This window comes from Balaenoptera musculus, chromosome 10 (assembly GCF_009873245.2).
Source record: "Balaenoptera musculus isolate JJ_BM4_2016_0621 chromosome 10, mBalMus1.pri.v3, whole genome shotgun sequence".
In the NCBI taxonomy this organism is placed as follows: Eukaryota; Metazoa; Chordata; class Mammalia; order Artiodactyla; family Balaenopteridae; genus Balaenoptera; species Balaenoptera musculus.
In genome coordinates, this window is record NC_045794.1 from 11371339 (window position 1) to 11392430 (window position 21092).

A 21092-nucleotide genomic window follows, 5' to 3' on the forward strand; every position below is an offset into this window, starting at 1 on the left:
TAGAGAAAGCCCTAGCACAGAAATGAAGACCCAACATAACAATCAATCAATAAATCTTTAAAAAAAAAAAAAAAAAAAAAAAAAAGATTTAGGGCAACCACACTGAAAGCAGAAGTGAAGAAGAAGTGGGAAGACAGATTTTTGTGATTTCAGGAGAGTAGGAGCCTTGAGCGTGACAGCAAAAGTCCTAATGAAAAGATGGACTGGGCCAGAAACGAAGCCTGCTGAAGTTGTGAAATATGGGACAGAGGCCCCTCTGCAGTTTCCAGCAAACGAAACATAGACATGACTGTCTGTGTTGAGAAGAGAAGGACTGTGGACAGGTACATCAGAGAGTGTTGACTTTTTCAGCCAAGTGTCAGGAGACCATCAGCTGGGAGCAGGGGCTTGGAGCGAATGCTCAGGGAGGTGATGTTTTCAGGACAAGGCAAGCGTGTGATTCTGGGGCTCCAAGACAAAGGCTGGTCACCCCATCTTTCAGTGATGATGGTGTTTTGGAAGGAAGGACCCTGAGCATGATGGGTGAGATCACTTCTGGGACTTTTTCATCCGCGCTTAGTAGCATGAGTGACAGAAGAGAAAAAGCAGATACGACTGCAAGTTGATGGGTCAGTGATGGAGAAATTAACATAGAGAGTGATGAAACCTCGGTGGTAGAGTAGGGAGGGGAGGGGAGCAACAAGGGTTCCACGATGGCAAGTCAGATCGAAGTGAAATGGAGGAATAAACGCTTGAAGGTCACAAGGAGGGTGAATTCGAGGTCTTTGGGGGAGTGGGTGAGAAAGACACGATAATTTGGGGCCGGAACGCTGCTGGAGATCTGGATGGAGGTGCAGTGTAGACGAAGTGGAGGACGCCTCTCATCTGGTACGGGGTTGACGCGCCACGCAAACGTGTAAGAACCCATCAATCCAACACATTTCAAAGTTTCTTTAGTGTATATTTTGAAATATAGTAGAAAGAGGAACAAAAAGCAAAAACATTGACTATTTTAAGTGAAGAGCTAAATAAACACTTGTTCTATTAAAATTAGAGAAGGTTCTTTCCCTCTGAGCAGTCTGAACAATCCACTTACAATAACAGATCTAAGAACAGTTATTTGCGCAGCAAGAAGAGCCGTGTGCATAAAATTACAGGGTTAAGAGCATTTATTTAATCAAGCCACCACGTCTTCTAGAAACATGGGTCCACTGGACTGGCAGACAAGAATGGCCAGGAGTTCCCAGAAACCGGGCACTGGATCTCCTAGAGTAGATGCTGCAAGCAGCACTGGAGGAGGAGAAGCGGCACCCTGCACACGGGGGACAAAGGAGCAGGTGTGCGAGAGGAGCCAGGGAGGCGGCTCTGGAAGAGCAGTTCTCAAGCCTGGCTGTACCTTAGAACCACCTGGGGCCTGAGTAGGAAATCAGAATCGGTGCCCCAGGGAACATTCTCTAAGGCTCCTTGTACCCTGCGAAGGAATGATTTTTCATTCATATTCTCATCTTCTCTCCGTCTTTCTGTCTCTGTCCGTGTCTGTCTTACACGCACGTGCGTGCGCACGCACACACACACGCACGCACGCGCACACACACGTGCACCGGGCTGGCTCTTGCACACAGAGAGCAGCAGGGAGCGCGGCTTTCCCTGGCAGCAGCTTTGTCCTCCAGCTGCATCTGGGCTGGAGCCCAGCGGCACCGAGGAACCAGGCGGGAGCACAGGGAGGGGGTCCTTGCCTCCACACCCACCTCATCCCCACCCCTGACTCCAGTACCAAAGGAGAATAGGACCCAGTGCCTTAAACAGATCCATCCCTTCTCCCATGGAAACGGGAGGGTTTCACAAAGACCAGTAACCCACCAGCCTGCAGGCGCTAAACTCAGATTTTCACACACGGCATTCATTTTGTAGAAAATTAACCCTGAATTGCCTATGTTACTGGCAGGCACCATGGTGCAAACTACCAAAAACCAAGAAAAAGGCCAAATTGATTTCTATTTGCCATCCGAATGCTTGACATTCTGTGAACTCGTAACGCTGAATTCCTTCCCAAAATGTCTGTTTGCCACCATTTAGAGGCAGGACTAAGACAGACATGTACACGGAGCAGGGTGCAGCCGGCACGTGTCTGCTGGACAGCGGGTTGGCCCATCGCCATGACTGTGACACCCAAGGAAGCCCGGGAGGGGCCGGCCCGCCGGCAGGCTGGCTGACCTCCACCAAGAAGTCTCCAAAACTCCCCGGAGTCCAGACAGAACTTCCCAGGGTGGAGAGCAGCTGTCGCTCTCCGGTTCTCCCCGGAAGTCTGCCAAAACCGTGGATGACTCCATCCTTGTCATCGGCCCGGCTGGGAAGGGGGGCGGGCGGTGGGCGCCCCCCTCTCGGGGGACTACAGTCAGCCTGGCATTCTGTTTGCACAGGTCTCGTCCCCAGGGTCTGGGAAGGGGAAACCTCCTTACGGCCCTTTCCTTTCCTCCCTCCCTCTCCCACTTTCTCCCCCTCCCTATATTTTTCCCCCTCAACACACAAAGGAGAAGAGAAGCCAGAGAACTTGACTGAAGTTGGGGTCCTGGATATGGCACTTTCCTCTTTTTCCTTCCATCACTCTCTTTTTTGTCTCTCTCCCTCTCTCCTGGCTGCTGCCATTGTCTCTAATAACGCAAGGATCCCGGCCCCAGGTCTCTCCGGATTGCCCCCCCCCCCGACCCACCTAACTTCAGGACCGATTTAGAAGCGCCCCCCACTCCCCGAGGGCATCCTGGGCCACTGGGTGTCACACAGTTCACTCTGTCTCCCTCGTTACGCAGACACAAACACACCCAGCTTCTACACCGTCCCTCCTCTGTGTGCTACAGACAGAGTGGAGCACTGCTGAGGAACAGGTGGGGGTAGGCATCTGTGTGGGACAAACGGACGACGGAGAAGACCAGCGAGGAGCACCGCTTCTTCTCTCTCCTGCCCTACCGAGAACCCCCGGGCACTGTTCCCAGGGTGTGGACGGCAGAGGTGAGGGCGCTAAGTTCCAGGCACTTTATGTACTTCGCCTCATCTGACCTTCACGTATCCTGCACTTCACACAGGAGTTCCGGAAGCCCAGGGCCAAAAAATAAAGGGCCTTATCCAACGTCACTCGAGGGCAAGCAGCAAATTCAGGATTCTGAACCCAAGTCCCTTTGATGCCAAGGACCTGGCCCTTGATTCTCGTGGGCTGCCGATCTGGGCAGAGCTAATGGGGCTTCGGTCTTTCCCTCCAGAGGCACTATTCAAAATCCGGGTTGGCTTTGGTTTAAAAACCACAGCAGTTCCAGCCTAGAAATCCTAAAGATGCTGGCCCCAAGGCATCTTGGAAAGGCACTGCCTGACACCCAGTAGAAAATACAAAGCTCCCATCGGGAGGGAAGGGTAAGGAGGGAATCCGAAAAGGTTATCTCCACTGACTGTCCCTTCTGTTGGGAGGGGAGGGGGATCCTCTCAGAAATCTTAAGAAATCCTCACTCTGGGGTCCCAAAGGAGAATTCATCTCTGGCTAGAAATTGTCCTCAGGGCCTCAGACAAGAGTCAAGGAGTCAGCTGAGGTAGACTGGGAGAGGGCTGAGGTAGTAGCCTGAGTATTAAAGCTAGTGTTCCTTTATGCCCATTTCATCTGAATCGCGTCCACCGCTTCCAAAGCACTCGAATCCCCCCACTCCCAAGCGGCGGTGCTGGCTGGCTCAGCTCAAGTCTCAGCTCCTGGCTTGTCGGCTCTTGGAGACGCAGGCACGATGCCTGATTCCACAGCAAAGAGAGCCCGGAGCCCCGCACGTGACCTCAAGCCTTCATAAACATTCTGTAAATGAACCCATGAGGCTGGTGGATCCTGGAAGAACACGGGAGTTGGGGTCTCAAGGAATTCTTCCCCACACCCCACCGGCTTCCAGAGACAAGTAAGTGGAGGAATACTTGCCAGGGTGTGCCCTGGACACGGGGTCTAGACAGGGGTTCTGAACCTGGCGTCCACGGCATCCATCCTAATCCTCCGAGTGGAATGTGGGGAGTTTGCATGAAAGTGGGTTTTTCTAGGAAGAGGGTCCAGAGCACACGTTTTAGGAATCGCTGATCACGTGCATGTGTGGACCGGGAGTGGGAGGGGTGGTGACAAAGATGAAGCGGGGTGGCAGCAGGGCCTGCGGAGGCTGTACGGGGGGCTGTTCCGGGCACCACAGCTGCAGAGCCAAACCTGGAGGAACACCTCCCCACCCCTCAGCCACGAGCACGGCCCCCGAGAGGCAGGCAGAGCACTTCACTGTCCCCGCCCTGTCGAGGACAGAACACAGACTGAGTTCAAGGCCTCCCAGGTGAGAGGCCATCACACTTCCAGGGGCATCGCCAGAGCCGGCAGCCACTGTCCGTCACTCCCTTTTGAGCACCGTCTATGCAACTCACCCCATTCTTCTGTTTAAAAGGTAGACTCTCTGGAGAAGTCAAATCTAAAGCTTTCATTACTTTTTCTTAATTACATATATCAGTCTCCCACAGCCTGCCAGGCCCATCCTTCTCAGAAAACCACAGCTCTAATAGGGTTTGCTCTTTAAAAAGCCATTTTGATGGTTACTTCAAGGTGTTGGGAACTGACTGTTAGGTTCAATATTTTTTCCAATGTAACATTTATGCTTATGAGGTTGTAATTTCCAGCCATCATCTTTTTTTTAAAAAGGTTAGGAGCTGGCCCTCAGATGTCTTTCCAGTCCTCTGTGATTTTCTCAAATGGCAGGCTTTGCCCTGCAGTGTCCACTTCCTTGTTAGAGGCAGCTTAGAATCAGTCTTTAAGACCTTGGGTTATTTACTATACTCTTCTTAATTAATGTTTCAAAATCCCCCTCAATTTTAACTCGGTTTTGTGTTCCCTAACCCATGCTAGAATCCAGATTATACACACCCATACACACACGTACCCACAAACACCCACACGTGTGACTGTACGTGAGTAACCAGTTCCCAACTATATCCTAGGAAAGTAAGGATATACCTCGCGCCCTTATGGTGATGACGTTTACCCCTTTACCTTTATCTGATTCCTGATATAACTAAAATTCTCATCTTTTAATTTCCTACCTCGTCTTTTCTGAATATGACAATAATTCACTCTATTGTGGAAATTTTATAAAGTAAAGAAAAATATAAAGAAGTAAAATGATAATTCCCTTGTCCCAAATTCTTCTATCTTTTGTATAATATGTTGACCTGACCTTTCCAGGTTTCACAACCTTCACTTTTTCTAAATAGGCTCACCTGCCCACCAAAGTCATTTTTCTTCTTAGAGTAAATTCTGTTTATTCAATCAGGTTTCCTCCAGGCGTCCTCAACCAAGGTAACAAGCATCTCTCCTCGGCTCTCTCAAGGCAGAGGCAAAGTAGAAAGGGCTCTGGACTTGGGATTCAGAAAAGCTGAGATGGAGTTCCATCTCTTTTTTTCTTCTCGACTATACACTTTTGTATAATCACTAGAGCACTTTGTACCTCAATTTCTTCATCTGTAAAATGGGGATAAGAGTTCCTGCCCAGAATTCCTCCTACACTGGGACTATCAAAAAACGTGTTGGGGAAAAAAACATATGAGAAAGCCCTCGGTAAACTATAAAGCATTCCAGAAATGTAAGTGATTGTTACTATTAGAAACAACTTGGTTTGTCTTGGCCTCTGTTCCCTTCTTTCACTGAAAACTTCCCGTTCTTGCTCAAATTTTGTTCATTTGTGTGCAGGTTTCCTTACAGCTTTTCATTTTTTCCTCTCTTTGATCAGTTCAAGGTCATTCTGCCCAAAGCTCACTTTAACATTTAAATCCTTGGTTAACTGGTGCTTATTTGTGGGTATCTTCTGCATTTTTTTTTTTTTTTTTTGCACTTAGAATTCACATTCTCTCAATATTCTAGGAACATGTCAGCTCTTGGCCATACTTTCTTCTCTTGCCATCTATGCTATGATGAGATATACAAAGAAGTCAATGCCAGTCTTGATCTGGAGGGCCCTAAGCCAGAAACGACTGCCCCATACATGGGACAACTATGCATTACACCCTCACCACCAAACTCGCTCTGACTCGGTTGGGCCCAGGGGCTGTCATAGTAGTTACTACTTATTGAATGCTTACTCTGTGACACGTACTGTTCAAAGTGAAATAACTCACTTAATTCTCACAATGACTGAAAGGCCAGAATTATGACTACGTCACCTTTTACGGAAGGAATCTGGGGGTACAGAGAAGTGAAGCATCTGCCCAGTAAACTAAAGGAGCTGAACAGAAACGCTGGCTGTCTGACTCCGGAGGGCTTGTTTTCAACCGCCGTTTTCTGGACCTGCCACCATGTTAGACTGCGGTAAGAAAGGATGAGGGGGAGTGCAGTCCAGCAGGCCGCCAGGGACCCCTGAAGTGCCACTGGCAGAGATGGTGGCCAGGAAACCTTAAGGAACCAAAAGGGGACGACAGCAAGGAGTAGAGAAGCACACCCCACTCCGTCCACGGCAAAACTCAACAATGACGACACCAGCACATTCCCAGGCTTTCCTGGAAGCTGGTCCCGGGTGGGTCCTATATCTACGGAGCCCCTCGGGAGCACGGTCCTAACCACCCTGCAAAGTCTGCTGTGCACGCTCTTCTCTTCGCTCCACCATCCTTATTATGGAGAACCGGACACACCATATGTTTCTTCTAAGTGTCTGACCGCTCAAGTCAACCATAAAAATTTACTACAAAGCTGTGGAGCGTAAAGCTTAAGCGCACGAGTGAGCTCCAGCCAGACGGCTGGGTTCAAATCCTGGCTCTGCCACCTGAGCTACGCAAGCTTTAACTTCTCCGTGGCCTCAGTATCCTCACCCATAAAATGTAGGTAATAACTATTCATACCTCTGAGGAGGTTGGGACCGTCAGGTTCATTCATGCGTGGAAGCACTGAACACAGAGCTTGCAGGTGCTCACGCCACGCCACCAGGTGTTTGGTACGTGCCCACCCCGTGCCAGCACTCTGCTAGGCGCACACCGGGTAGAGGGTAGAGGTGCTTTCTGCCCTTGAGAAATTCGCATCAGGCGACGGATGGGATGGAGACACAGCAAGAGTCATTTCAAACCAGGGCACCATGGGATCAGGAAGAGGGCAGTGATTCCAGCCTGGGGGGGACCAGGGAGCCCTGGAGCACAATCTTGAAGGCGGAATAGGAGGGAGGCAGGTGGGCGACGGTGGGGAGGGCACCGCAGACAGAGCGAGAGGCGAGAGCAAAGGCGAGGAGAGTGAGACCGCCTTTCACGTTAGCCTTCTCCTCCGCTTGCGTCGCCATCTCCATCTCTCCTCTTCTCGGCCCGTGCAACAAGAAAAGATAAGCCTGGAAAAATGGTTCTACACATAAAGCTAGAAAGATTAGTCTTGCTCTCCTTTCTGACAAGCATTTGTCTAGTTTTCTAGATAAATACTGTGGAAGAGAACCTGAGGAGGAGACAGAGACCAAAGATTAAAAACCACAGGTCTCAGTGCCCGGTGCAGCTCTGCATTCCGAATGCCGGGGTCTCGGCTGCCTGCTCCCACCCCAGTCAGATACCCCCTCTTCTCCTGCCCACGGGGAGTGCGTGGATGGCTCTGGAGGCCGTTGCAAGGCTGTTACGCTGAGCAGGATGGAGTTACTAACAACGATACTGTACGTGTGCGTGTGAAACTCGTGGTTTGAGGGGATTCTTTACGTTTCCTCATTTGACCCACAACACAGCCACTGTCTCCCCCTAAAGACCTCACTTTACAGGTGAGGACGCAAGTTCAGCGAGGTTGGGTAACTTGCCCAAGTCACTCAGCACCCGCAGCGCTGACCTGGCGCTGAGACGGGACCTGGTTTCCCGGCCCCTCGGCCAGTGTTCCTCCCTCAATACCACTTTGCTTCAAATTACTGAAAAGTAGTTTTACAATATGCATGTGATAAAGCTAAGTAAGGTACCAGAACTCCCTGTGGCACCAAGACACAACCTCTTTTCTTAAATAGAAAAATAAAGATATAGGAAATTGAACCTTTGTCTTGTATGTTTATTTTATTTTTAAAAAAAAAACAAAAAACAAACCTGCCTTCTGAGTCAATAGTTAATGCAGATATTTGAAACAAAACGAGTTCCCTTTTGGGAATGAAGCAAGTGTATCTCATAGAACAATAATAGTGGGTTCCCTTACTAATAAAAACACAACTACGAAGCAGGATTCTGGACCACCATTCTCTTACTTTAACCATTAGGCTCCACTCGAAGTGGTAGTTTACAAATGGGTTTGAGAAAGAAATAGGTAAGAGAAAATGGGTAATCATCAAAATGTCCAAGATTAAGTGAGCAGAGGACTATTTCCTCTTAAAGGAAGTAGAGTCTTCAAGGTGGAGGTGAAGTATATTTACAGAATGGTAGGAACAGGCTAAGAAGATGGTGCCCAAGCCTTAACCATCATGTGAAATCAAAGAGATGCTGATTGCCAGTGCCATGGCTTTCTCACCTTCTGCCCTCACTAAATTAAATTATGGTCCAGAAACTGGCTAGTTTATAGGATGCGTTTTTCCACTTGAAAACAACTTTGCCTTTTGCAAAGAGCAAAGCCTAAAGAGAAGGGAGCTAGAAGGAAGTCACTTTAGCTGAACTTTCAGAGTACGTGCTGTTTCCAGGGTCCTCTACACATAAACCCTCACCTCCTTTAACACGGAGGCGGCTCTGTAGAATTTACAGAGCCAGGGGTTAGAACCAGAGCACCTAAGCTGGATTCCTGGCTTGCTGCTTACAGCCATGTGCCCTTGTCCTCTCGAATCCTCACTCTGTTCATCTGAGAAACAAAATGATGTCAGCCTTCTGGTTAGGACTGAATGAGATAACATATGTTAATGTAACCCAGAATATGATATATATATATAATGGAACCATGCATATCTATTGCCGATTCAAGGCCCAATTTCAACAGGAAATTGAAATTGTCTTAAGCAAAAATGAGGCAATTCCTTTTAGATAATTATTATATTTAAACTAACAGCAATAATTCTTAGTATTTTCATTCCACCATTTATCTCCAAAATGATCTACAATTTCTGGCTACCTAATGCCAGGACCTTCTCACTCCCTTCCCTAACCTCCAACTGAGGTTACGTAAACCGAGGTACATAAACCCAGATTTATCGATAAATGAGATGCCCTGCTATGGTGGTGAAAAGACCATACATAATTTTCAGAGCCAACTCTGAATTTTATCTTGAAATCAAAGCATCTCTGTGAAGAGATACAGAATAAAAAGGAGAAGGTGAGTAACCATGATCCTATTTATTACAGAAAGCCCAGAACAGTGAAGGCAACTGGGGGACATGAGATGAAAAAGCCCTCCTAGGGATGTGCCCCAAAAGCCAGCATGAGAAAGGTACTACAAACAGAGGGAAAATAAAACCAGTACATAAACGAACGACTTGGGAGGGCTTATTTCTAGCTGGGAAGATCAAGCAAGACTTGGTGGAGGAGACAGTTTTTGAGGTGGACACTGAGGGATGGACAGTATTTACGTGGGATTTGAAGGGAAGGGGAAAAGCGTAATAAGTGATGAGTGGGAGCTTTTGGAAGAAATACCTTATTGAACACAACGTAAAATGAAGCTCAGAGAAGTAAGGCACTAAGAAATGGGTATATTTTCACTGTCGGCCTGCAGCTAGCACTAAAGACACTCTCAGCCACACAGCTTTCGTAAAGTTCACCCGGAGCACCAAGAGGTGCTTGTGTGGCAAGGAAATGGAAACATAAAAGGTATAAATATGTCAACTTTATCCTCAGTGCACGTTCATTTCCGAATGTCATCTGTATCGGCACCCAGCATTTCTGAGCAGTGCCCATGTGCACAGAGCATTCTGCTAAGCTCGGAGGACATAAGGCGACATAAAGCAGGAAAAATGTTCTCGTGGAAAATTGACAAATTAATCAACAAACAAAAGTGATTTCTCTTCTATATGGAGGCTCTATGAAAACCCATCCAGTAGTTTTTTCTCCAAAAAGCCAAGGGGTCAGCATGTTCCTACCAAGAAAGATCTTCCAAATCTGAGCACCTGTATTTGGTCAGGGTCAGATTTCTTCTACAGTCTCTCTTCCTCTGTGAGCTGAAGGAAAAACCAGGATACAGGCATAAACAGAACCAGAACAGGACTGAAATGTGTTCTCCTTCCCATTAAGCCCAGAAACAATCCTGGAGTTTCTAACAAGGTGATCAGAAGGAGAGCCACAAACCCTGAAGACATCAATTCTGGCCCCATGGAATGCGTGGTCTGCATGGTGAGAAATGCAAGGGGAGAGGCTGCAGTATCTCAGTGATTTGGATGTTTTGCTTCCATAGGGCCAGCCAATAGATATGTGGAAATGCAGATCAGTGAGTGCACGGCTTAGGTTTCTCCTAGACATTCAGCAGCTCACACTCCTGCGTATCCCACCAAACTCCACCGTGACTCCAAACCACGCTCACAACCTTGCACACGTCCACAACAGAACTAGTATTTTTACTTTCTTATGGTTTGTCTTTCTAAAGGAACACAGATCCGTAAATCTGCTTTTTTCCCCTCGTCTCTGTACATTTGGGTTCATGTTTATTTTTAAATGGGGAAGGGAGGGAGTCAAAAAGGAAGGAGGTGAGAAAACGATTAACCCAGCCAGCCTGATAGTCAGTGATTAAAGTAACAGTCACAGAAGAACGAAGCTTAATGCCTCCCACCCTCTTCCTCCTCTTCATGCCTTTAATACTCGATTTCAGGCACTGAGAGGGAGGAGACCAGGGCTGGTGGATCCCAACTGGCACTAAGATAATTGCACCATTCACACCCCTCACCAGTCAATCAGGGTCTGCTTAGCCAGCCCCGTTTATTAATAGCTTTCCTACATTTACAGCGTTACAAAGGAGTGAAATGAGGCTTCCTCTCCAAAACAAGAAATGGGGCACCCTCAATAAAGACTAAGTGGAACAGAGGATGTTTGCCGAACCAAGGGCCGCTCGCCCTACTTCCCAGCCACACCTGTTTCAAGGGTGTCTGGGAAAGCAGCCCCGACTTCCCTAACTCTCCACCCCAGCCTGTGTCACTGGCGAGAGCGCTCAGGAGCAAGGTAAATATAGCTCTGCTCTTAACTGCACACCAGTTCCACCGTTGGTGTGCACTCCGTACGCTAAATCCCCTCCTATTCCAACCACTTCTTTTGACCTCTGACTCAGGGACCCTCATGCTACTCATGGGACAGTTTAACGGCGACAGGGTCTCAGTCTACACGTTCAAATGCTAGGACTGCACGATGCTGAGAGCTAATAGGGGCCTTGTCAATCATCTTGCCCAGTGGTTTTCAAATACGGCCGCACGTGAGAATCCCTGGGAAACGTTTTTAAATGACCACTGCCTGACTGCCTCCCTGAAAGATTTTGATTTAACTGTTTGGGGTACGGCCTGGGCATGGACATCCCACGTCCACGGGATGTTGCTGTTTAGTCGTTTGTATTTATTTTTGCCGAAGCTCTGCAAGCGATTGTGTTATTGACCTGGGGTTAAGAAGCACTGCTTTAGCCTGTCTTGCTGTTCCAGAAATGAGGAAATCAACAGCCAGTGGCCATGGATGAAACCATGGTCCCAAAGTAAAATAACACAAGCAGAAACAAAAAGGAGCTTCCAACTCCCAAGACCACCACCTCCCCCATCATCATGCAGGCAGCTACCGGATACCCTGGGGAAACTTGACATTTTAAAGACCCATTGCACATCCAGGGAGTATGCGATACCCTGGGCTCAGAAGATGTGGGGATGAGCAAACGCTCACCACTGGCTGACTTAGGGGTCAGGCACCCCAAAGGGACGAGTGGGGCAGGGCAATGGAGGGAAAAGTACTGAAAAGAGATTCAGTGGACATGGCTCTGCCACGTGTACACGACTTTAGACCACGTGGCTAACCTTAGACCTATTTTCACAGCTTCAAAATGGTGGTTGTGGAAGACAGATTATCTCCAAGGTGCTGTCAGCATTAATATTCTTTTTTTTTTTTAATTTTATTTATTTTTGGCTGCATTGGGTCTTCGTTGCTGCGCGCGGGCTTTCTCTAGTTGTGGGAGCAGGGGCTTCTCTTCGTTGCAGCGCGTGAGCTTCTCAGGGCAGTGGCTTCTCTTGTTGCGGAGCACAGGCTCTAGGCGTGCGGGCTTCAGTAGTTGTGGCTCACAGGCTCAGTAGTTGTGGCTTGCAGGCTCTAGAGCTCAGGCTCAGTAGTTGTGGTGCAAAGGCTTAGTTGCTCCGCAGCCTGTGGGATCTTCCCGGACCAGGGCTCGAACCCGTGTCCCCTGCATTGGCAGGCGGATTCTTAACCACTGCGCCACCAGGGAAGTCCAGCATTAATACTCTTATTATCCCAGGTCTTCCTCACACACACACACACACACACACACACACACACACACGCATTACTTACCTAAACGCACAGACACATTTACTGTATTTAAGATTATTTTTGACTACTGTTTGGTAGGGAAGTCCCTGCACAAACATGCCCCTATGTACACAAGTCTAGTGGTGGTGTGTGTGCGTGTATTTGGATGCACACAAGAAACCCTGATCTCTAATCCAAAGACACCAGCTACTAGTGACCAGACTAAGGCCCCTTGAAGGTGGGAGGATTGATCCAGAACATCTGGGCATTCTCACAGAGTACAGTGGGCTTTGGGAAAAGGAGTAAAGACATCAGCTAAGCTTCAGGTTTCTCCCAAGCCTCTCTTCTCCCCTCCCTGAACAATGCAGCTTTCATCCCAGCCATTGTTTTGAAGTCCCGCCTCTCCAAAAGAAACAAGACCTGACTTCCTAAGAAATTCTAACCAGCTGAAGCCCTGAGAGGGTCTATACAAAGATTCATAAGAAATTTAGACTTGACCTTTCTTTCTAAAGAGGGAAATTTACAGTCTGAATGAGGCAATGAGCAAAGCCACAGAGGATGGCGTGTGTGAAGCACAGTTTGGCTGTCAGGAGTCGAGTGAGTTACCCTCGAAACCTTAAACTCTGCTGATCTAAGAAGCTCTCCACGACAGATGACAAACACCGCCCCCTGTCCCCCTTAAAAGGCTGGACCCCAGCAGGGCCAAAGCCTGGGCCTCTCTTTCCTTCCAGGCCTGCCACTCTCTCGGGTCTAGCCTCCTCCTCGCCCCCTCCCCATCCCTCTAAGCACAGCCTTGTCACTATGCCCCCACCATTCTGCCCCTTAAGTCACCTTGAAATGAATGTCCCACCACCCAGTGATGGCATCTGCTCATCCACATACCTTCAGACTCAGGATGCTCTCTTTACATGCAGGTGAGTCTTTAAAAAGTCTTCAGGCCAAGCTTAGGTTCCTTTTGCTAATGAAGTGAATACAGACCACCATATACAGAGAAATGGTGAAAGTGGCGGGAAAAGGGTAGAAGGATGGGGAACAGAAAAAGGTGCAAATAAAATTTAGAGGAACATTCATTTCCAATCCATCTCCCCTTAGGCACCAATGCTACAGTTTAATGAAGTGGTAGCTAAAGGTGTCTTCCTAGCATCTCTACACCTGGGCATCCCCACGAAGAATACTCCTGAAACAAGAGGCCATCTAATAAGGCTACCAAAACATTTTGTGAATGCCCTGGGAGTCACTATGCCCCTCTTCTTCCATCACTCCCCTTCGCCACGAAAGAAAGCAGCTAGTGTCCGGACGGCGTGGCATCTCTCTGCCTCCCTACTCTAGAAACACATGGGGCTAGGCTGGGCCTTCATTCCCAGTAGCTTGACCTGGGCTAGGATCCAGCTCTCTCCTTGACTACAAACCGACTAACAGCTGTCCCTTTCTTTATAATGGCCATCAACAGAGTTAGCTGCAAGCCAGTGGCCTAAAATGAAAATTGTATCATTTGCTCCTTCCAGAGGCAAGCCTAATAAACAGGGCTAGCATTCATTAACTGTAGAACCACTAAAGCAGCAATGAGAGCCTCTTCCCTCTCCTTTCAACAAGACCCTGACTTCATCCTCTGGCCTCATCATTTGGAATCTGAAATTCCTAATCAGTGAACCAGCACATTCCTGTGTTGATCTTCTCCCCAAGTTTAGGGAGGTGAGGAAGAGCAGGAGGCGTGCCCCTTCACACCACTTGCCTCTCCACCTGCTCTCCATCCTCCTAAGATGGCCATCCTCTCCTTCTTCTATAAAACTCCTAATTATTTTTCAAGATGTAGTTTGAATGTCAACCCCTCCATGAAGCCCACCTCCTTCTCCCAGGCTGCTCTCTCTTACAGCTCTTACCTAAGGATATGGTGGTCTCTTTACACGTCTCCCCCATTAAATCATGAGTTACTGGAAGGTAAGGACCAGAGCTAATTCTTTTTCATAACTCAGTGCTTGACAAATATTGGTCCTTAACAAATGTTTGTTGAATAATTGAGGAGAGCAGAAGTCATAAAAATAAAAAAAGTTAAAAGAAGAGATAGTGTGAAAGAAAAGAGACCACGAGATACTAATAAAGAAACACAGAAGCAGGAGTTCATAAAAAGAGGGAGAAGAATCAGTTATGAAAAGGACCAGCATAAGAAGGCATAGAGGATGGAAGGGGAAGAGGCAAACGATATACGTGGATGGAAGAGTGAGGGAAGAGAGAACACAGGTGAACTTAGATACAAAGGTTCCTTTCTGATTTTTCTTTTCTATTTTTAAGAACAAAGCAGAAATGCTGCAAGTCCTCAAAGCAGAAATATACGTGGAGCTGCCAATGTTAACCATGATATAGAATTAGGTTCAGGAATGACGTAGACCCACGATGCATGGTGCAGTAACTTTGGCACCACCTGGGAGATTGTTAGAAATGCGGAATCTTGGGTACCACCCCAGACCTGGCGATTCAGAATGGACATTTTAACTAGGTCCCCAGGTGATTCCTATTTACAATAAAGTTTGAGAAGCACTGATGTAGACGTCTGAAATCCACAAATAACCTCCACGTCTCACTCTATTAAATGGTGTGGTGCACAGAGACTTGGCACTAAGCAACTGCCCCGACCTTAACCAAATCACTTAATCTCCCTGGATCTCAGTTTCTTCATCTATTAAATGAGAAGGCCAGAGGAGATGCTTTCAAAAGTGCCACAGGGCTCTCATATTGTTGATCTCATCTAACAACGTAACTGCAAACCATTCCTGTACCCACCAGAACAAACAACAAATAGCATCGTTCACTAATCAATATTTCACTTCTCTCCATTCTCTCTATGGTAGCCACAGACATACCATTAACAGCCACAGGTGCATGGTAGAAACCCATCTCCTCTGAGTTACCCCTGCTCCTTCACATTCTGTTCTATTTTCTGCATCCTTCTGAAAGATAGTATCAATTCAACCACTAATCTACTCTCCCTGGAGACGTCTTCTTGTGGTTGCAAAGAAGAGATGCACTTTAATAAATGTGAACAATTCATTTAGACCAATAATTCTTTGGATCCATATTTATTTACAGAGAGAGACGATACCAGGATACCGTGCACACCATGCATGCACAGTAGCAGAGACTGCAAAGGTAGTTTACTGAAAGGAAGAAATTTCTAGAATTCTTAAGGAGGGTGCAGAACAGCAGTGAAGAAAAGGAGCTTATCCACTCCTGACCCCAACAAGTTACGCGAGATGAGCTCTTTTGTACTCTCCATCATTACGGAGAGAAGGTCATTGTTCAGAACAATAGTTTCCCAACCTTTAGAATGATGAGTTCCACCTGGCTCCTACAGGCTGCTTTTTTTGCTCTGGTTTCTTCACACATAACCTGTCCTTTCCCCCGCCTCCTTCTCTAGTTCATAGTCTATAAATATTAACTAGATTTCTCCTTTAGCCTGTCAGTACTAGTGGCTGTGTCGCCTCCATTTTCATATTCTTGAACAAGAAAATAGGAAAAAAGGAAAAAAAAAAAAAGAGCCCTGCATCCTGGATTCCTCATATTCGTGGAGGTAACGGGAGAAGGTTTTACAAGGTGATGATGTGGCCAAGGGCTGCATCAGCTCAGTCCTGTTTCTCCATTCATCCCACCAACCAATTTTAGTGCACGTGTCCCCCTCCCAGGTACCCGCTGCCCCTCCCCACACAAGGCTGCATGTGTGGACGCGAAAGTCAAGGGAGACCGTCAAGGTTCTGAAGCCATCTTTCTGGAAGTGAAGCAGGAACACAAAATCAAGGTACCTGCTGTTCATCCCTTCACCAGAGGAAGTCTCTCTTCCAGCTCAGCCTAAAAGAAAGGCACTGGGTGTGCAAAGTAGTGACTAGAGGAATTTTTTCTCTTCCTCCTCCTTTTCTGTCATTTCGCCTTCTTACTTACTCTCTTTACCTCTATCTACCTCCCGATATATGATACATTTACAGTGGCAAAACAAGGCTCTTCAGATAGACAGGCTTCCCAGGGATGGAACCAATGGAGAGAAGGCACTAGACACCCCAGGGCACACCCTGCTCCTCTCCTTACTTTCAGCATCTGTCTCTAAGCTGCCATATCATCCTGTGTTCACAGATCCATCATGCTTCGCTACACCTGAAACACAGGCACAGAAGACACCATGTTGTTCAGCTTCTCTTGAAATCTCCAACCTAACATCTTCAACCGTGCTTTCCTGGGAAGTCTTTATTTCCTACTAATTTTTTTTTTTCTTAATTGCACATCATGGAGGCACCTCGATTGAAATTAAATGTGCTCTTCCTCCCACCAGCAGCCACATTTCTCTGCCATGTAGCCCACACCATCAGGGGGGTGGCAGGAGGGGAGAAGACAAAATAGAACCCGGTCAGCTCTGTATGCTGTGAGGGGAAAAAAGGGGAGAGAACAGTGGCCCTGAGGCTGCCCAGAGCACCACTGAGTCACAGCCGCGTGGCGTCCACTCCCGAGGACAGGGGCCAGCCGCCTCCTCCCAAGGTCTCCAAAACGGCTCTGGATGTGGAAAGACACGGACCACCTGTGGCGATTCCTCCTTGGATCCCAACAAGCACTTTCTGGATGGAGTCCATCCTTTCCTCTTTGTGGCTTTCCCACCGCCTAGCCCTCTTCCTCCCCTTCCAATGTCTTGTCCTTTGCCCAGTCTTAGAGCCAACTAACAATGGCCTGGAACCTGGCTTCACCCCATTAGCATTCAAGGCAAACGGGGCTGAGACTCTGTCGAAAGGCCTCCTGGCAACCTCGCCACCAATCAACATGATGACCGGTGTAGAGCACTGTCGTGGCCCCAGGAATGCAAACAGGGCGATGCCCTTGGAGACGCACCTCACCTTGCTCATCCTACCTATGCAATCATGGCGCACGGAGCTGCTTTTTTCACCCACACCTCTGTTCTATTTTTAAGTAAAATTCAGAGTTCCTCCTCCCACTTGAAGGAGTAGAAGCAGATGGGGAAGGAGCTCAGGTGTCTCAGGTGAGCACACACTGGGTCACCTCAGCTGTTTGTAGACATGGCGAGCACGGCTCAAAGTGGGATCCCAACCCGCCACTCCGATGACACCATGGTTACAGATGAGTGCTGAAGCAAGAAACGCTCAAGAGAATGAAACCTGGGGGAGGGGAGTAGTGAACTGGATTCTATCCATCCTTTCTGGACAATGAAGAACTCTCTTCTACCAGGATGTTGAGTGACAAGGACCTTCAATGTCTTCCCCAATATCCCTTTAGTATTTTGGATTGTTTCAAAGTATTATCAAAAATACTGGAAAAAAGATTTAGGGGGAGAATACTTTCAGGAAGATTATTGGTGCTAGTGATTCTGCTACGTTATTTTGAAGATCTTGATCTCAACCTGATTCCTGCCCTTGGGTGCCTTCGGAGTTTGGGGATATATGGTCAGTGGACCAAGGTGAGGAGTAACCAGCTTACCACCTTGGCCCTGCAGCCCGTGGGCGATCTGATTTCCTAGGAGTTGTCTTGGATTGCATGAGCGACTAGCTGAAGAGCCATTAGCTAAGTCTTTTCCATTTCTCCTGCTATTTCTCTTTTCAAGTGCATGAATATACCACCTAGCCACATTGCACATGCTGTAGAATTTGCTGAGAGGGAGAAAAATGTAAGTATTAATTCTCTTTGGAGGGTCCAAGGCTAACACATGCAAACGGCACATCTCTTTGTTTAACACAAAGACTCACGTGTCGAATTCTGCACCCCTGCCACACACACAGCATTTTAGAACTCTGCAAGATAGCCATTTTGCAAGAGTGTGGAAGTAACAGTTTGCTCGGAGGATGTGTGGGTATAAATAGATGTGCAGACAGAAGGAGAAATTTATAGCTCAAATATAATAGCACACAAAAAAATACAAATTAAAAAGCAGAATACTGACAGAATTCCTTCTTTCCAAGCTTAAGATTTAAGTCCTCTTAACCTGCAGCATCCTCCAATTCCAGGTGTTCTGAGGCCAGCCTGATTCCCCACCTAGACCTGTCCCTCTGCAGTAGGCCTCCCGGGATCTCTGGGCCCAGGGTCAGCATTTAGACAGCAAGTGGACTTCGGGGCAATAGCCACAGTAATCTCATTCATTATTTCGTTTTTTAAAAGGCATGAGAAGGATACCTAGGAAGGTAGAGACAGGAGCTAAAGAGACATGGAAGTGGCAAAGGGGAAAAACCAGCCTGAGAAAAAGAAAAAGCTTTCTCGATTCCCATAAAAAAAATCAGAGCTTTAGCTTGGGGTGAATAAATGGCTGTTTAACTCGAAAATCACACAGGTCTCCCAACCCTTATGCCATCCAACATCTGTCCCTACATACATCCACCCCCACTGCCTCCAAAAAACCCAAAACCTGTTAGATGAGGAAGGAAAAGAAATAACATGGGAGATTTCCCCCTTTGTAACAAGCCTTTTTCCCCAAACAGCATTATTTGAATATCTTGTTACCTTTTCTTCCCCCCAAAAAATCCACATGAGGGACTTGAAGAGAGAGATAAACACGGAATCCCTGCCCCAGGTGAGAAGAAAATGAAATAGAATTTGCCCTACCTTGGTTTGTAGAAGCCAAACCTCTAGACGGACAGATTAAGGGAGTGAGCATGTTGGGAATATCCAGTCGTGTCTTCTCGCTTGCATATCCACATAAGAAAGACAGACGATAAATAAAAGGAAGATCATTTAAAATCCAATTTAGCGTGAATTTTGTTTTAATCTTGTGTCTTGAAGAGATGCAAATTCAACGGAAAAAAAAAAAAAAAAGATGGACTTCAAAGGTAATTCAGGGTATGGAGAGCAGCTCACAATGCAGAATCCAGAGTGATTATTCCGTTTGCATGTGAGGTTAGTGGCTGGACTATTTTTTTTTTTAATGATTCTTCTGGCAATTACGGTTTTTGATTTTTGGAGCTTTAGTGGAGGAGGCTCTGTGTAGAGAAGCTGGGGTCCGGCTCTGTCCCTCCGTGGAGCATGGTCATTCCCAAAGCGTCCCCTTCCTAAGGGGGAAAAAGAGGCGGTCAAGGTTTGATTCGGGTGTCCCCCAGAGGGTGAGAAAAATGCATTCCGAAAAAGGGATCAATTCGTTTTAAGGAAAAGGGGGAGGAAACCCTGCATTTCCCACAGAGTGCACACGAGAGGAATTGCAAACAGCTGGCACCGGTCTATAAATAATTCAGAAAAGGTCTGGCTATACCATTCCTGGGACAGGCATGGATGCGAGGTGGGAAAGCCAACCTGAATGGAGGAGGAGAAAGGGAGGGAGGGAGAGAGGGAGAGAGGGAGGGAGGGAGAGAGGGAGGGAGGGAGGAAGGGAGCGAAGGAGGGAAGTGGGAAGCAGGGAGGAAGGGAGGGAGAAGCGGCTCCACGTAGCAACACACACTCACACACACGCAGAAACACAACCCCGACTTAACTCGCCGGCAAGTGCGGCCCCCAGCCCCATCTGCAGTGCTGCTGACATGTCTGTCTCGCTCTCCCCATCGTCTCCAACAGCAGCGCCTCCTCCCACCCCGGGCTCGCGCTGAATGGGTTCTGATTGTGCACCGAGTGCACACTGGGCATTCCCTGGAAGGGGCACACTGACACGCGCGCACACACGCACGCGCCCCCGCGCGCGCACTCACACTCACCCCCGCGCACACTCACGCCGCCGCCGCCGCGCTGCTGTGCAGCTCACGGGGCTTCACCTGAAACGTGTCGATTGGACGGATGGTCGCGGCGCGTGGCTCCGGCCCGGGGCACCGATGCCCAGCCTCTCTGTTCGGTAAGGGGACTAACCCCCCCAAAAAAAGACCAGAGAGTGCCCTATCCCTTCACCCTGAAAAACCTTTTTTAAAAAGCCACGTCCAAATGAGCAAGTGCCGGGCTCTGCAGGCTTTAAGAGCTTTACTTAATGCCAGGTTGGTTAACGGCTCCACTGCTTCGACCCTTTATCTTCCTGACACCCCCATTCCCCCCCCCCCAAAACTGAGACAAGAGACTCCAAGGCGAATATTTACGTACCGGCTCGGAGCGCCTGGGCGATAGCAGGGTCTCCGGAGAGGGGTGCCCGGTGGCCGAGGATGGAGGGTTTTCCTTTCCTGCAAAGCAGGATTAATAATCCGTCTCGGAGGGTTTTGAAGTTCACGACTCTTCTTTGCAAAGCAAAGGAAAATGCATCCGGACGCCAGCACTTCTGGAGGGTGGTGCTCAAAAATCACCCAGCCGAGCACTTTCGATAGAGCAAAGCCCCGAGATTTCCTAGAGGTGAAGAAGCCGAAGGAAGTGGTTTTTCAAAGGGGGTGGGGGGACCTGCCTTTCTCCAAAAAGGTGGGGGGTGGAGAGGCAGGCGCCCAGATTCCAGCTGGTGATGATGGGAGCCGGGGGAGGGGAAGCGGGCGGGGGCAAGTCAACCGCGCCGCGGCGGGAGAGGAAGAGGAGGAGGGGGAGGAGGGGAGAGTAAGAAACCGGGGGATTAATCACCGGGTACGGGGGCAGGGCGGGAGATCACAGGCTGCCTGGTCTGGATCTGGGTCTCACACTCAAAAACGTGCCCCACACACACACACACCCCTACCTCTCACGCACTGCTCTGGTGGGAGGAGAAACCCGCGAAGCTAGGAAAGATGTTCCTGCTCCCAGGGTGTGTGTGCGCGCGTGTTCTCTTTCTCCACATCTCCCACCCCACCCCCAGACCCCTTCAC

General features: G+C 48.3%; 1 protein-coding gene across 1 annotated transcript in view; it reads right to left on the minus strand.

Annotated features, from left to right (window-relative positions):
- The window catches only part of GRIN2B (glutamate ionotropic receptor NMDA type subunit 2B), a 413562-nt gene extending 394573 nt beyond the window's left edge, over positions 1–18989 (minus strand). Inside the window, exon 1 of the mRNA XM_036866294.1 lies at positions 18964–18989. The gene's annotated coding sequence lies outside the window, so the exon portion shown is untranslated. The remainder of the gene's footprint in view (positions 1–18963) is intronic.
- Positions 18990–21092: the final 2103 nt, after the last annotated feature.